Source organism: Nilaparvata lugens, chromosome 8, assembly GCF_014356525.2.
Source record: "Nilaparvata lugens isolate BPH chromosome 8, ASM1435652v1, whole genome shotgun sequence".
NCBI lineage: Eukaryota > Metazoa > Arthropoda > Insecta > Hemiptera > Delphacidae > Nilaparvata > Nilaparvata lugens.
Genome location: NC_052511.1, coordinates 22,480,836 through 22,496,056, shown reverse-complemented (window position 1 = coordinate 22,496,056; position 15,221 = coordinate 22,480,836). Strand labels below are relative to the sequence as shown.

Below are 15,221 nucleotides of genomic sequence, written 5' to 3'. Positions count from 1 at the left end.
CTAATTCACTAGATGAATGGCTCTACCTATTCCGTCAGGTGCCGAATCTTGCACCCTGAGATAAAAATATATATTCGATACAAAGAAATCTACTAAGTACTAGAGATGTTAATATATATATATATTTGGATTATTAGTGGCTAATTTATCAAGCTGATCTTAGAGCACATATTTTTGATTGAATTATCCAAGCCGACAAGTATTAGCAAGTACATGTCACAGCTACATGCAAAAGAATGCATATGATTTCAAGATAAAGGCACATGGTAATGATTCGTGCCACAAATCTAGAATATAAAGTTTAGCCTGTGATATTTTTATTGATTTCAAATATTGTTCTATTTTTATATTATATTTTTTATCGCTCTATATATATTTTTTGCCTCGATTGATCTTTGCATTATTTGTGTAATATATGTGTGAAATTTTCATGGTGTGCAATTTATTTTTTTATTTCCTCAACACTATAGTATAAGTATCATTTATATATATATTTATTATTTATTGAATTACAAGAGTTATTTGGAGAAGCCCATATCTAAGCCTATCAAGATTTTTTAAGACTGAATACTATTAGAAAACCACGACCTAATTATATTAAATCTCATGCTTTACCGACTGATGCCAAGCAGGAGGCTAATCGTTATTTTAATATAAAGAATAACGTGACAAACTTCAGTGAGAATTGTCAGCATTCCATATAACTGGCAACACTGCTTCCCATGCAACCAATGCTGACAATTCGCAGTGACTTCCACTGCAGAACAGCCTGCTGAACCATCACTTGAGCCTAACATTTAATTATTGAGTAAATAGGAAGTTATAACAGAGCACGTCTCTTACAGGCAGGCGTTAAGTAAACACACGGCAGCCAACTTGCTAACCCCGAAAATACATATAGATATTCGTATGGCTTTCATTGGTGGGGAGTATTTTACGGGAGTTCCACCTTGTCAGATGTATATATATATTAACCGGGAAATACTCGATGAGGCATTTGTGTTTGTGTTTGACCCTATTTGTGTTTGATTCAGCTGTCGAATTAGCCGAAGCCGTCGGATTGGAGGAACACCGACGGATCAAACCCGTCAATAGGTCTTTAAACAAGGCTCGAATCACAATGGTGATTGGGCTGGTGTGTTGTGGGTAACATGGACGGATTTGGGAAGTGAAAGGAAATGCGTCGTTCAACTTCATAGAGTGGTGTCGTATATCGATCTAGATGTCAATAATATGAGTGTGGGCTCTCTGGACTGGTCTTCTGTAGTCTGGTCTTAATAAATACGATATTAGGTACGAATAAGTCTTCGGAAAAATAATTCATTGCTTTTTTCTTTCGTAATTAAAAATATGAAGGTGCCCCAAACAGGACTTTTAGTCCTCGGGGTACTTGAAATTATTTATTCTTCTTTTGATGTAAATGAATTATTGTGATTTCTTTGTACAACGTGTAACTGTATTATTTTTATTATCTTTACATTATCTTTATTTTTTATAATTTGCAAGATTGTTGTTGTCATATATCTACTGTACTAATCATAATATCTTATTATGTGAAATGTATAAATTGGAAGAATAAATGAATTTATTATTATTATTATAAGTTGCTCAAAAATGGAAAATCAATGTAGACTATACTAGACTAGTCTAGATTGGCTGGTATACTACAATATTGTATGCTAGGCATAGACTGGACATCTATTTCCTTCAAGCTATGATGTTGTAGTAATCTACTCTTGCAACAAATAAATGTAGTTTAGTATTTTACTTGTTGACTTTAATTTCAATGGATACACTCAATAAGATAGGACGGAATCATAGTTTCATTCCATTGCTGAATATAAATTATTTTATCCGAATCATTCATTGAATTATGACACTTACCGTATACAATATGATACATTCGGTATAATAAGGCGGAATCTGGATTCCACGTAAATCATTGATTGTGACATTCATCCATTGAATTGAGAAGCATTTCATTGAAGTGATTGGGAGGAGCACTGATATGATAATCATATGTCATAAATCAGTTGTTTGAATTATTCTAAATCATCAGAAAGTTTGTTATTTTATCTCAGTTTATTTTAGTCAATAAAAGCCATTATTCTAGCTCTTCAATGGTCTCTATTTATTACAATTTTATTACAATTCACTGAATTGGACGCCTATCCCATTCCAAATATGGAAGATTTAGTTCGCAAAGTAGCTCAGTATTCCTGGTATAGTACTGTAGATCTGAAATCCGCATATCACCAAGTACCAATCTTACTTGAAGAAAGGCAATACACAGGATTTGAAGAATGTGGGAATCTTTATCAGTTCTGTCGTATTCCTTTTGGTGTCACTAATGGTGTTTCAGCTTCTCAAAGAGTAATTGATTCACTCATACAAAAAGAGAAATTATTTGATACCTATGCTTATTTAGATGACGTCATAATTTGTGGAAATTCAAAAGAAGAACATGACACTAATCTTGTTCGTTTCTTGCAGCAGCTTCAAATAACTCACTTACTATAAACAAGGAGAAGAGTAAATTCTGTCAAAAGGAGATACGTTTCCTAGGTTTTTTAGTTGGAAACAAATTATTACGTCCAGATCCCGAACGCCTTGAGCCTCTACTTAATATGCCCCCACCTCCTAGTCCCAAAACTCTTCAGAGAACTGTGGGCCTCTTCGCACATTACTCTCGATGGATACAAAATTGTTCAAGTAAAATTGATGCCTTGGTACATAGCTCTTAGAAGTGGTGGTGTATGTATATTCACTAGCAATGCTAAACATACCCAAACTTATGAACTGGATTTTGTTAAGAGATTTTCTGTTGAGATGGATTTAGAGGTGACGGGACTAAGGTTAAAAATTGATGATCGATTTGAGGTAGCAGTGTTAGGTATCTATAGGTCACCAAATGGAGACTGGCAAAAATTTTGTGAGCTGCTCCACACACTTTTGGAAATTACAACCGCTCGTTTCACAAATGTTATAGTAGTAGGAGATTTCAATACCGATTTTGACAGGCAGGATAAAATGACAGAGGATATTAGAGATATTTGTAACTTTTTCAATAAGTATTATCAACAGGTTGCATATAATCTCCAAAAGTCACTGAACACTAATACTTGTAATACAACTACATTAAATGCTGAGCCAATTGAAAAGGTATTTAAATTTCATCCATTATCAAGAGATGAGTTGTCAAGAATAATAAAAAATTTGAATAACAAAAAAACAGTAGGATTGGATGGGGTCTCAAGCAAAATTTTAAAAGAATGTGAAAATGAATTACTGGACCCTTTATTGCATCTCCTTAATACTTCACTAGAGCAGGGTATTTTCCCTGATGATCTGAAACAAGGAAAAATTTTGCCAATTTTCAAGAGCGGTGATTCTGAAAGAGTTGAAAATTATAGACCCATTAGTATTCTAAATGTAATAAGTAAAATTTTTGAAAGAGTAGTTTTAAATAGGCTATTGATGCACCTGGAAGAAATTAATTTCATATGTGATGAACAGCATGGGTTCCAGAAAGGGAAATCTACTAAGACTGCAATAGTATCCCTTGTTGAAAGACTAATAGATTCACTCATACAAAAAGAGAAATTATTTGATACCTATGCTTATTTAGATGACGTCATAATTTGTGGAAATTCAAAAGAAGAACATGACACTAATCTTGTTCGGTTCTTGCAGCAGCTTCAAATAACTCACTTACTATAAACAAAGAGAAGAGTAAATTCTGTCAAAAGGAGATACGTTTCCTAGGTTTTTTAGTTGGAAACAAATTATTACGTCCAGATCCCGAACGCCTTGAGCCTCTACTTAATATGCCCCCACCTCCTAGTCCCAAAACTCTTCAGAGAACTGTGGGCCTCTTCGCACATTACTCTCGATGGATACAAAATTGTTCAAGTAAAATTGATGCCTTGGTACATGCCTTGTACGCTCTTCCCTCATCAAGGAAAGGCCCTTGAACTTTTGAAGATCTAAACAAAGAGGTAGCTGCAGCTGCAATACATGTGGAAGGATGAAGGAGGCATTCTCACTGTAGACACTGATGCAGACTCACATGCAGAAGCATAGCAGCAACACTATCTTACAATCAACGTCCCAATGCATACTGTTGCACACGAATGCTAAACGAAAGTGGAAAACGACACTCATCAGTTGAAAAAGAGCCATATGCCATTGTAGAATCTATTAGGAAGTGGCGTCATTACTTATCTGGTCGTTTCTTTCAACTTATTACTGATCAAAAATCTGTTTCATTCATGTTCAATAGCGCGGCAAGAGGCAAGGTGGAGAACGAAAAAATCATGAGGTGGCGCCTTGAGCTATCTCAATACACCTATGATATCATTTACCGACCTGGAAAAGAGAACATAACTGCTGACGCTCTTTCTCGAGCATGTGTGATAATGGGATGTATCACATCAAAACAAGACTTGATAAAATATCATCAAGACCTCTGCCACCCCGGCATCACAAGATTTTTTCACTGGACTAAAGCTCATAACCTTCCATACTCGGTAGATGACATCAGAGAAGTCTGCATGGAATGCAAGATCTGCTCAGAGCTGAAGCCAAGATTCAACTGTTTCAAAGGAAAATTGATAAAAGCAACTCGGCCTTTTGAAAGGATCAACATTGACTTCAAAGGACCCCTGCCATCATCAACTAGAAATAAGTACATCCTCACTACTGTGGATGAATATTCGAGATTTCCCTTTGCCTATCCCTGTCGAGACATGTCATCAGAAACAGTAATTCAAAATCTCAATGACTTATTCACCACATACGGCTATCCTTCATACATACACACTGATAGAGGGACCAGTTTTCTATCAAAAGATGTCAAAGTTTACTTAATGTCCAAGGGTGTAGCTACCAGTTCCACAACACCTTACAACCCTCAAGGTATAATGGACAGGTGGAACGCTACAATGGAATAATTTGGAAGACAATCCGTTTAGCCCTACGGTTCAGGAACATGGATACTTCTCACTGGGAAAAGGTACTCTTAGAATCACTAAGCAGCATTCGCTCGCTTCTCTGCACGACCATCAATTGCACACCTCACGAGCGAATGTTCATTCATCCTCGTAATCCCACATCTATGACAAACCTGCCATCCTGGCTGATCAACGCCAAGGAGGCATGGATGAAGACCTTTGTAAGACGCAGTAAGCATGATCCTGAAGTTGAAAAGGTAGAAATTATTCATTTGAACCCTCATGTCGCTCAAGTAAGACTTTCTGATGGAAGAGAAGTTTCTGTCAACATTCGTAGATTGGCCCCGGTAGGTTCCACTACTGGGAGGGAAGAATGATGTGATAATCATATGTCATAAATCAGTTGTTTGAATTATTCTAAATCATCAGAAAGTTTGTTATTTTATCTCAGTTTATTTTAGTCAATAAAAGCCATTATTCTAGCTCTTCAATGGTCTCTATTTATTACAAGCACATCATTCCGACTTGAAATTCTTCAATGGAATCCGAAAATAAATAGAAATTGTTCATTGCATTAAATAACCAGTCCACCTATTTATTATTCGGTTTGTTTCATCAAATTAGGAATTATCAGTTACAGATTGTCAGAAATTCCAATAATATTCTCATTTCAAAACTAACAATCAGTATTGAAGTACCTATCAAAAGTAATTTCCCACTTCCATTATTTGGAATAAAATAGACCTCGTTGAAATAGTAATTAAATAGTTTCTGGTGGACGCTACTTCCAGGTGGGCATTTCTGTTTTTGAATTTTCCTGGTAGATTACAAATTGAATTCAATATTGAACTTTGTAATCGGATCTGACATTGATATCCGCATGAGTGTAGTGTAGGGTACATTAACTATATTACCCAATATAGTTAAAATAGTTACTGTAGTGTAGGGTTGTTTTCATTATAATAGAACAACTGTGTTGCTTTATAGCTGTTATTGGCATTGATCTTCACCGCGACTTACTCGTTCTGTACGCACCTTTGAAGTGGATCCTTCAACATAGTATCAGGTAAAAGTTTCTCAACTTATTTGTATGAATTATATCCAGGTTAGATAGCATCTTGCATGACATGAATTCGATGAAACTTCTTCAGTGACTCATTCTGGTTAACATGTAAATAATATCGTATACGGTATTTTATATTTTATGGTTACCTTTCTCCACTATAAGAGCAGCTGATCGATAAGCTTTGCAACTTGTCTCAGAGATCTGTTGTAACACAAGCATACCTCCAGTGCACAATTCTGTTGTCACAACTTTCAACTTACTGCTACTCATTGTTAATTCAATTTTGTGTACAATCCTGACTGTGCTCAGTGGAAATTTGAAAATGCAACCTTGCTAATTGAACAAGGGGATTCCCTTGATACAAGGCCCAAAGGTCAACAAGTCACCTAGACATGTATATTACACATTCCCAAGCGGGTGAAGCGAGTTACGTTTGAAAACTGTCTACTGTACCGCTAGTGGAGTGGATTTGGATTCTATATTGAAATTCATTTTAAACTTTCATCATTGGTATACTGGGGAATATTGATGTTATTTATAGGGAAGGCTGACAAAGTGGCTTTCACTGTAGGTACAGAGCACCCTTGCAATAAATTACTAAAAAGGGAATTCAAATGGAAACAATTTATTGTTACGATACTTTTAAATGGTTTGATGGTGTTTTAAACAAATGTAGTGTTCTCTTTGTACTGGAACGAAATGTGATACTGCTGTCCTAGCCATATTGTCCGAGCGTTGTTAGGAAAACTGTTCTCAATTCCAATTTCCACCGGTATTTCCAATTTTCTCGAGTGGATGCAATTTTCCTGACGGTGATTGAATCTGTTGCAAACTTGGTGTGAAGTTTACACCGGAAAGTGGTCCTTGTATTCTCAATTATATTGTGTACTCTGGAATACATTTAAAGTTATATTATGCAAATTACCAACTAATTATCATTAGTATTGTTCCTGTGTAAAAATATTGAGGTAATGCAACTTCATTTCGATGCAGTAATATAGAAATATTTCAAAATCATCGTTAAAGGATTAATCGGAATTCGGGAATGTTATAATAAGGCTATAAGCTTGCTTTCTCATTTCCAATCATTTTATGATCATGTGTTTTTGTCTCTGTTGAATTGGACTACGTTTTGGACGTACTTCTATCAACATTCGGAAAGGAAACAGTTTTGACATAGCCACCTCTAGTACAGAGATGGCTATGGTTTTGGGCTAGGCCTGTTGGACATTTTCTGATCATGTATGTGATTTGAGTATTATGAATAAATGTAATATTAAATAAAAGAATATGTTAAATAAAAGAATAACATACTTGACATAATATATATCTTTTCTTGTATTTATATGTAACTCTCGCACACATGCAGAGCATGCACATCCACTGAATAGGTAATGTTTCTCACCATCAAAGGAATCAATTTCATATGACCACAACCCCAAATCCCTGAAGAATTTATCTCATAGGAGATTATATTCGTCCGTTAAATATTCTCAGCCGAGTCGAAGTGTTCGCAAGATTTTTATCGAGTTGCACAAGTATCAGTGGGCTAACACAATAAAAGCTGGAAAGTTGTACTTTTTGGTTGGATAAGTGTAGGGAAACCTTTTCAGATAAGTAAATGTAGGCTACCGCTAAAGTTTGCTCGTATGAATTGCTAAACGGGCAGCTCTTGTATTCACAAACTTAAAAAGCTTACACTTCATTCCTTTCATCTCTTTTCTTCTCCCTCTTCTAACCTCATTCTTCCTATATCGCCCTTCATTCCCCCTTCTCGACGATTTTTTTCCAATTTTCACGAAATTCCAGCCGATGGTAACTTGAACCACAAGTTTCTTTCTTCCTCCCACTATTGAATTTCCAAAAAGTTGTGAATTATAGTTTAACAAGTTGTGATTGTTCCAAGAACGCACAATTTCAAACCAGTCCTCGAACGAACCCTACAAAAATCTCTCACATAATTCAGCAAATTCTACCTGATTTCTCAGCTAACATCCTACATTTTATCACAATACAGAGGAAGCAAATAAAATCTGTCTCCAACAGAAATGAAATGGAGCAAGCCAAACCTGTAGTGCAAAGTATAGTAGCGAGATATCATCTCGACTTCTTCATTATGAGGCATAAAACACAGCCGCAACAGCAGAACAAGCTGGCTAATATTTCCCACCATATAGCTGTGATATTCATATACAAACATAGGTATACAACCACAAACATCTCCGGTTCAGAATATATATAATATTCACTTACAAACATAGGTATTCAACTCCAATATCCTCCAGAATATATATATAGCCAAGAAAACAGTGAATATAGGTATTCACGGTAAGAGTAATATTCCCAAAATACATATCTTGGTCCTGTACACAGTATACAAAGGTATAAAGGTTATACTCTACATGATGTATAAAGGTATATACGAAAGGTGCAAAAGGTAATATTTCGAGCCATTTCTTGACAGTTGTTCTTGTTGTTGTGGCGGCTACGAAACAATTTCAAAGTAAGACAAAGGCGAGAAATGAGAGAAAGCGGGCGGAATTTGTCATTATTTTCGCGGAGAAACGCGGTGTACAAGAGAAAAGAAGAGGAGAGAGGAGGAGGGTTTTGAAGGGACCACAGATTTAATGAAGTCAGAATGGAGAACTGGAAGGAGTTTGATGAACTCTACTGTCATTTTCATTTTTTGTTTAAATAAGTGAGTATTATATTGTCCCATATTGAAATTTCTGATGCAAAAATGGTGATCATTGACTGGTACGGTAATAAGTACGATGATACATTTCGAAAAAAAGGATTGGTCTATCAAAATGAATAATACGTACAATGTCTTCATCTTCTTATCTAAAAACGAATAGTCAACTTTAATGAACATTATCCATGTAATTTTATAATTTGTGATTTCCACCCATTGCGGAGTATGGCTTTCAACTTGCATGCTTGTAACTTCTAAAAGAGTCGCCTCATGAAATGTTAAATTAATATAAATTTTAGAATAGAAAAAATCGTCACTTCTTACAATGATGAAAACGAACAACGAGGGTAGTAAAGATTTCTTGAAACACCTAACTTGAAAAACATGGAACCAATAATGCATTTAGTACTAATTATTATTGCTTTATACGGTAATTCCAAACATGACACAAGTGACTTTATAAAATCAAATTAATAAATATTAATATCAAGTGTGATATTTCTCCTATGCAATTCCAGTTTGAAATCTGTGTAGTGATTCATGTCTACAATTTGAATATTCAAAAACCTCAGATGCCTTTCATGCTATTCAAACGGAACACTCACAGTTATTGCGTTGAAGCTGTGTGGACCAAAAGGATAATAAATCAAGCAGACTGTCTCATTTTTAGCTACAATCATTATTACGGCTCTGTTTCTTCTCAACTTCAACTTCCATTGCTCTTATTTTCTCTCTTCATTATTGTCCACTTTCATATCTCAAAATGTGTATCACCTTTCACTACACCTTATGCTTCTACTCTCCGATTCCTTTGGTTTGGAATTATTGTTGGATAAGCGACTATAATTATGATAATTGATGTTTGAATAGTCTATGGTGATTTATTATATAACATATTTTCTATTCGAATTTATTCGAATCCATTTAGGTTTGATTGTATTAAGTGGTACAATCAACTATTATCAGTCCATTTATTATTATAAAGAACTTGTTTGAGTCCACAGGATAAGGCATGCATTGCTTTGTTTAAACTTGTTGAAAATTATGCAAATTATTTTCAAGTCCAAACTAGATCCATCAATTGAACAATACAATTTCTTTTGAATTCAGAGTAGGTCTGAACATGCCACAGAGAAAAACAATTTCCGAGCCTAAAACATCTCTATGTGAAATCTGAAGTGAAATTAAAGACAATTATTGTAGATGATGAAATGCTATTTTGGAACTACAATCATTTGTGATAAGACTACAGAAAGATGAGAAATTGAAATGAAAACGCTTCTACTGAAACTTCCGAATAATGAGAAGATAAAATAGAGGAGCAATTCAGATGAAACGACAAAAGATGAAGAGACCAAATAAAGGAAAAAATGTTTGCAATCTTCAGACACAAATTGAATCTTGTGTTGACGAATGAAGGAGTATTTACTAGTGCGAATGAAGACTATTATGCAAGAGTTCAGGATGTAGTTATCCTTGGGGAGGAACTGCGTCTGCCGTGACAGTCTGTAATTAGCCACTTTTATAATACAGCTCAACAAAAGGCTGTTTAATTTGATTCGGGATTAGAGTTTTCTCAACGCTTCCCTCAGTGGTGAAGTAGATTTTTTCTTGGAGATAAAAAATAGGTAGTTTCAGTACGGAAAAGTAATCTATCAAAAGAGAAGTTTAGCATTCAACTGTTGATTCAAAAACCAACTTATGAGTGGTAATCAATTGTTAGACGTGGGGGGCAACTTGATTTGAGGCGTAATTGAGTTATGCTTCCTCTTTTTCTATTGAAAGGGGGGTGTCTGCTTGAGGCCAGTTCCACTAACAGATAGCACAGAGAAGAGGAGTTGTTCTCCTACTTTGTGCAGATAGTTAAGATCTACAAAACCACATTAAGTTGATTTAGAAAACACCCAAAGCTGAAAGACCACTACTTATCTTCAAACATCATAAAAAATTATCCAATTGCTAGTAAGCATGATTTAAGAAATCATAAATCTTTCTTTATTATATGAAATTCCTCTTAGCTCTGAGACTAGGTGTAACCTGCTGATATCTAAGTCGCTTTCTCCAAAGCATTAATTATAATTTGTTTTGAGTTCAACTTTATTGGAGAAAGCGACCCTAAGGGTAACGCGACCAAAAGCTAGGCAACCTGAGCAACCAAAACCTAGAGTTACTAACTTGTATAAACCACTGTATCACTGCTTCACTCAAGAATATTCTTATCTGTCACGTTCTTTGAGTAACTGATCTAGCCTAGAGAGACATCCTATCAATCTTCTCAAGCGTTTTTTCTACCCAAAGCTAAATCTTTTCACAGTTTTTCATCTCCTTTACCATCTTTTTCGTTTTATTCCTTCAAATCTTTCTTTTTAACGTCTACTCTTTGCTATGTCCAATGCCTCTGCTTATTCTTGTAAATGCTTTAAACCTCCTATTCGTGATTTCTGCAACACAAAGCAAAAGAGTGAGAAGGAAGTATAGGGTTTGAAAGGATTGTATATTAGTATTCAGAGGATACAGGTGATTTGCTGATTTTCTTTTCCTCCTTCTCCACATCCTTCTCCTAGTATTCATCCTCCTCCTCATACGTTTTCTCATCTATCATCTATTCTCTATCTTATTCCCCATAAACCCCCTCACCTTCCAAATTGGTTCTTCTTTTTCATTCTATTGTATTCTTTTTTAATAAATTTCATTTTTCCACTTCTTTTCCTGTTCCACTAATTCCTGCTCGTTATCAACTTTTCCTTCTCTAACGCCATCTCACTGATTCCTCTCCTTCTTCACATTTCTCCTACTGATCCTTTATCATCATAATTCTCTCCTTATTCGTTCTCCTTCTATCCTTTTTCCTCTCTTTTACACTACCTGCTCCTTCTACTTCCTTCTCTTTTATGTTCTTTCCCTGCTCTCTTTTGCCGCATCCTTCTCATTTTTCTCTCTTCTTACTTTTTTACATTTACACATCTCATACATCCTTCTTGTTTTCTCTGCTTCCTCTCCCTTCTTTTTCCTCCATTGACTTCATCTCTACATATTCTTTAGCGTTGATTCATATTATTCAATCTCCATCTTCCTTGCTCTTCTGTTTTCCCTTTATTTCTCTTCTACTCCCTTCCATTCTTTCCTTATATTACCAACTCTCTCTTATCTTATTTCCATCTTCGCTAGTTTTTCTCCTTTCATCCTTCTCTCCTATATTCTCTCATTGCTGTTCAACGCGAATCACCTCGTCGTCCTTTTCCTGGAGTAGAAATGTGATTGTTGAAAGACGAACAGGAGCGATAGTGTTGAGCTGGCAGTGTATGTCATGCTGCAGATTGAAATAGGACGTGATAGAAAATTTAAAAGATGCATCACACACCTTTCGATATCCAACAGCAGGAGCAGATTGGCTGGAGTTGAGTTTGCAACTTTCAGCTTTCACAACCGATTCCTTTCATCGCAGGTTCTCCGGTTGATTTGGAATTGCATCGCTGTGCAGTTTACCCTAAACTATGTGGGAAATAAGGTGGTATAAGGGAAATATATTCATTCCAACCGAAATCACTACCTAATTTAGAAGTAATCCTCAACTATGTGGCAAATTTGGTGGATTTTGAGAAGGATATTGATTTTATCACTACCTAATTTGGAAGAAGCCTGTGGGCCAAATGATCTATACTAAGCAGTAACTTTTCATTGCACAATAAACACGTACACGCCTAGGCTTCATGTTGACATCATGCTCAGAAAAAATAGAGTCTGTAATTTCAATATTCTTGTTGGGAGCGTCTAACCTTGTTCAAAAATATATTATTGTGATTCTGTCTCAATGTGTGATTCACAAAATGTCGCTCAAATTCAAAATATGTGATTTTATCTATAGTTTGTGTAAAATAAGTTGAGACTTGGCCCACTATCCAAAGAAATTACATGGTTGCCAATTCGTGTAAAATTGCAACTTTCTCAAATTTCCAATTCAACGTCAGAATTGGATGTAGAATATCATCCCCGATATACTAGTAGTGCTAGAAAAAATCCAGGCTTGAAAGATTAAAAGGAAATTTAACTTTTATGATGAAATTGGAAACATCGCGAAAATTTATTTTTCTTTCGAATATCACTTCTCTCAGAATCATGGGGCGTTGTAATGCGTAATAATTTTATACCAACTTAACGGGGAGAATGTCTCCTTTCTATTGGTGCCTGGATAATGTTTATCTGAGTTAAGCAGAAAACATGAAATTTTCGACATGCTGGAAACTTTTTTGTTTCAAAAGATAAGTGGGTGATGAAAGCGAGAAAGTTTCTCAGAAATAATTGAAATTATTTTTCAATTAATAACATGCATTGTGTACCAAATTGCATGCTAAAAGCTGGGAATACTATTTACGAGATATTTGATTGAATTATTTCAAACGTAAGCAGCTGATTGCCTCTAGGAAGGCTGTAATGAAACACTGCTTGAATTATTCGAGGCGAGGTTGTCATTTTCACTATTTAATAATCATGTGGCTTGCAGTTGCTGAATTTTTCAATCGTTCTGTATTTTGTTTTTGTTGATCCCAGCTATTGATAGCATATAAAATGGTGGCACACCATTCAGCCGCTATCCTTGACTTTGAAACTCCTGAGAGGCCAAAATACGTTGTTCCGAGTACGTTTGACAATTGGAAAAATAATTTCAATTATTTCTGAGAAACTTTTTCGCTTTCACCACCTACTTATCTTTTGAAACAAAAAATTTTCCAGCATGTGGAAAATGTCATGTTTTCTGCTCGACATTGACAAACATAAACATTGATTAAAAAACAACTATAGGTCGGATAAAAATTATCCAGACACCAATAGAAAGGAGACATTCACACACATTCTTCCCGTTAATTTGATATAAAATTATTACGCATTACGACGCCTCATGATTCTGAGAGATGTGATATTCAAAAGAAAAATAAATTTTCGCGATGTTTCCAATTTTATCATAGAAGTTAAATTTCCTGTTGATCCTTCAACCTTGAAACTTTTCTAGCACTACTAGGATATCGGGGATGATATTCTACATCCAATTCTGACGTTGAATTGGAAATTTGAGAAAGTTGCAATTTTACACAATTTAGCAACCCTTGTAATTTCTTGGGATGGAGGGCCAAGTCTCAACTTATTTTACACAAACTATAGATTCTAGAATCTATCTGTTGATTTGTATGCTGTTTGGGGAGTGATCCAATTGTGCAAATTTATTTGTGTACTGTTCGAGATAATTCGACATTTCCAAATCCAAAAGTATATCACAATCTAATCTGCTTAGTTAGCTGAAGGATTTGAAAATCACAAATATATGTGTGATACTTGATAAATTTTCAGGCTCCAATTAAACTATATTGTTAGGAATTTTCCAAAGAATATACCTATTATAGTTAGATCTGGATTATAAATTGTAGAAGATAGAAATGTCCTATACATTTTGGACAGAAAAGTATGTGAAAATGAAGACCTGGAAGACATAATCTCTTTGCAGACTATGTAATCTCATATAAATTAGGCAGAGAAGTAGCACAAGTTTTCTTTATTTTTCACTCTCCTAATCATTTTAATGATGTGCTGCTTTATTGTAATAATAAAGAAAAAATAATCTACTAGAAACTGTCAGTATTGGTTGAATGAGAGACGTTGGTGTTCTTTATAAGGAATGCTGACAGTTTAAAAAGGATCTCACCATAGATACACAGCACTCAACCATAGTGTCATTCATGTTTAGGCTACTTGCTCTCTAACTGATTAGAGAACATGAAAATGGTATCTATGGTAGCATGTTATGTAGACAGTGGCAGTAACTCATCATTAACATGGAAAATTACAACTCAAACAAGACATGTCGATGTGTGATATTTGAGTGACAAAATATGATGGTAGGTCATGACGTCATGACTCACAATGTCACTCAGCTATTCTGTGAGTTTTGTTTCTGTACATACTGAGACCTGAGAACAAACATTACTATCATAAAATGCATATATTTGAAATTATTTTAAACCGTCATATATATGTTGAGCATGATTTTAATGGAAAATAAATGATTTTTTTATATAAATCAAATGTAACATTGATAAATCTAATTTATAAACATGTGGCTTCCGTATATTTGGATTATAAATTGTAGAAGATAGAAATGTCCTATACATTTTGGACAGAAAAGTATGTGAAAATGAAGACCTGGAAGACATAATCTCTTTGCAGACTATGTAATCTCATATAAATTAGGCAGAGAAGTAGCACAAGTTTTCTTTATTTTTCACTCTCCTAATCATTTTAATGATGTGCTGCTTTATTGTAATAATAAAGAAAAAATAATCTACTAGAAACTGTCAGTATTGGTTGAATGAGAGACGTTGGTGTTCTTTATAAGGAATGCTGACAGTTTAAAAAGGATCTCACCATAGATACACAGCACTCAACCATAGTGTCATTCATGTTTAGGCTACTTGCTCTCTAACTGATTAGAGAACATGAAAATGGTATCTATGGTAGC

General features: G+C 34.9%; 1 protein-coding gene across 1 annotated transcript in view; it reads left to right on the top strand.

The window, feature by feature from the left end:
* The window catches only part of LOC111044213, a 66,586-nt gene that overhangs the window by 18,574 nt on the left and 32,791 nt on the right, over positions 1-15,221 (top strand). The gene's annotated exons all lie outside the window — the stretch shown is intronic.